General features: G+C 41.2%; 1 long non-coding RNA gene across 1 annotated transcript; it reads left to right on the top strand.

Moving 5' to 3' along the window:
• Positions 1 to 220: 220 nt before the first annotated feature.
• On the top strand, positions 221 to 2,508 carry LOC142098633 (uncharacterized). The gene is made up of 2 exons (XR_012678366.1): positions 221 to 737; positions 2,151 to 2,508. It is a non-coding gene; the product is annotated as an uncharacterized LOC142098633 (long non-coding RNA).
• Positions 2,509 to 3,101: the final 593 nt, after the last annotated feature.

Raw genomic sequence — 3,101 nt, forward strand, 5'->3', positions numbered from 1 at the left:
CAAGTGTCTCGGCCGTGTGTAGGTGACTAGCACACAGGTCAGGTCTCAGCAAGAGGCATATTCAACTATCAAGTCAATATTGATCCCACGCCACCTCTCCCGCCTGTCAAGTTTACAGAACAGTAAATTCTCCTGAATTACAGCCTCAATTTCCTTTTGCAATAAGGCAGAATGAGAAACAGAGATGTAATTATTCTTCATACATCTACAGCCACGTGTACCCAATATATTATTGACTCTTGTTTTAACAAGAGTGAAGGGATGACACTTTACTCAGAACTGTGAAATGCCAGATAATAAACTAACATATAAACAGCACATGGCAAAGTGTTGTCCACCTTTGAGTTTATATGACCTGTCAGTGTGGTCTATAGGTTGAACCTTTCATAGAAAGGTCATTTCACATTGAGTGGTGATGTTCAGCACAGGTGCAAGTCACTGGAAATAGAGTTCCTCTCATATATTTTGCACAAAAACTGAGTTCCTTTAAAAACTTTTCAAAGAAAAGTGTCAGACTGTGGGTGAAATTGTAAACCCTCTGTGCTGCTAGCAGTTACTGATGGCGAACCAAAGTTGCGGAGTTTAATGAATGATTGGTCTTCACCGGGAAGTCTATAATGCAGTTCATCATCATCATCATCAACAACATTTATTTATATAGCGCCAGCAGAGTCCGTAGCGCTTTACAATTGGGAACAAACAGTAATTAAACAATACTGGGTGATACATACAGAGAGGTAAGAGGGTCCTGCTCGCAAGCTTACAATCTATAGGACAATGGTTTGATACACAAGGGTAAGTGCTGCATCATATTGAATATTTGTCCAGCTAGAATGCAAAGGTTACAAAGTATTTAGTGGGCTGTGTGATCAGTCACACAACTATGTTGGTCAGAGGGTTGTTGTCTTGTGTTAACTGTGTAGAGGGTGGTAATAGGGTAACCTAGGGAGATTAAGAGGGTGGTAGAGTAATACTATAAGCTTGTCTGAAGAGGTGGGTTTTCAGAGAACGCTTGAAGGTTTGAGGACTAGAGGAAAGTCTTGCGGTGCGAGGGACTGAATTCCACAAAGTGGTTTGCAGCCCGAAAAAAGTCCTGTAACCGAGAATGGGAGGAAGTGATGAGTGTGGAAGAGAGACGCAGATCTTGTGCAGAACGGAGGTGTCGAGTTGGGAGATATTTTGAGACAAGTGTGGAAATGTATGTCGGTGCAATTTTGTTGACGGCCTTGTATGTTAGAAGAATTTTATATTGCGTTCGTTGAAAAACAGGCAACCAATGTAGAGACTGACAGAGTGACTCAGCAGATGTAAAACGGTTTGCAAAGAAAATCAATCTAGTCGCTACGTGCAAAATATATTATAGGGGCTCAAATCTGATTTTGGGAAGACCAGTAAGGAGGGAATTACAATAGTCAAAATAGTTTTTGCAGTGTCTTGTGTGAGATATGTACATATTCTGGAAATCTTTTTTAGATGTATGCAGCATGATGTAAATATCGAGTTCATGTTGGGAACAAAGGATAGTTGCGAGTCAAGGATTACACCTAGGAAGTGAGCTTGCGGGGTGGGATTTATGGTCATGTTGTCAACAGAAATAGAGATGTCAGGCAGTAAGCTTCTATTGTTGGGTGGGAATATTATTATATTATTCTGTTTTTGAAAGATTGAGTTTGAGTTGGCAAGAAGACATCCAAGATGAAATGGCAGAAAGACAGTCAGTAACGTGAGACAACACAGATGGTGAGAGATCTAGAGTGGATATATAAATTTGTGTATCATCCGCATAGAGATGATACTGAAATCAAAAGGCGCTTATTAGTTTCCCTAGAGAAGTGGTGTAGATAGAGAATAGCAGAGGAGATAGGACTGAGCCTTGTGGTACTCCAACTGATAAAGGAAGTGGAGTGGAGGTTATTCCAGAGAAATTAACACTGAAAGAGCGATTAGATAGGTAGGATGATAAGAACCAGGATAGGACAGTGTCTTGAAGACCTAGGGAATGTAGCGTCTGTATGAGGTTAGAGTGGTCAACAGTGTTGAGTGCAGCAGAGAGATCCAGGAGCATTAGAAGATAGTAATCACCTTTAGTTTTAGCTATGATCAAGCAGTTATACAGTTATAAATAATATCACTTTTTATACACCAAATAGTAAGTCCAGAGAGGTGATAAGGGAACCAGTTTATACCGGAATAGAGGCGGGAGCCTGAAGAAGGACACCTGGCCACTTCAAGGAACAATACCCAGAGGAATCAACCAATGACTCGTCAAGTTCTTGGGAGATCATGACCTATCGACCTATGAATGTGGACCTTCATACTGTAACTGTGTATCTGTGTGATATCACTGTTTTTTTACAACTGTACAGTCTATAAATTGTTCACCTCTGGCTTTGGAAACCAGAACATTCTAATAGAAGCTTATGTTGGTGCCAATGGTACAAGCGTATGCATGCCAAACTTTGTTCTTGTAATTCTTTGCAAATAAAACCTATGCACTTTGGAACCATGGCGATCGATTGGAGAATCTTTATTGAAATTATACATATAGATGTAACACCCCGTATGCAGCTTCCAGCACCAGGCAGATCTAAGACAGAGGTCAGATTTGGTCATTGTCAGGCCAGAATTCAGGACTGGCAGTACTAATGCCAGGTCATTGGCAGACAGAAATGTAAAAAAAAAATCCAGGTCAGTCATGGAGTGGGAGGTATACCACCAGCAGACATAGGGAAGGCAATATTAAAACCCAGTCAGTAACAAGTACAGCAAAAAAGCATGCTAAGGCACATATACCAGTTGTCCATACATTGGAGTCTCTGAGCTGTTCTCTTAAACCCCGCACCTGCTGATGTCAAAAGGCGTGACACCAGGTTACGAGCCACATGTTGCAGCAACCCCCCACCTTATAGTTGCCCCCATCCCCAGCATCATCTGCCCATTTTTAGCGGATAATGTGTACGGAAGAAGAGTGTGCATATCAGAGGCTTTGACCCAATATCTCTCATCGGGGCCATAGTCTTGCCAATCGATCAAGTAAAACCTTTGCACATGGGATATCTTACAAATTATTACTTGTTTTATTTAGAATTCCTGGTGGTAGT

The sequence above is a fragment of the Mixophyes fleayi genome, chromosome 7, assembly GCF_038048845.1.
Source record: "Mixophyes fleayi isolate aMixFle1 chromosome 7, aMixFle1.hap1, whole genome shotgun sequence".
NCBI classification, from domain to species: Eukaryota; Metazoa; Chordata; class Amphibia; order Anura; family Limnodynastidae; genus Mixophyes; species Mixophyes fleayi.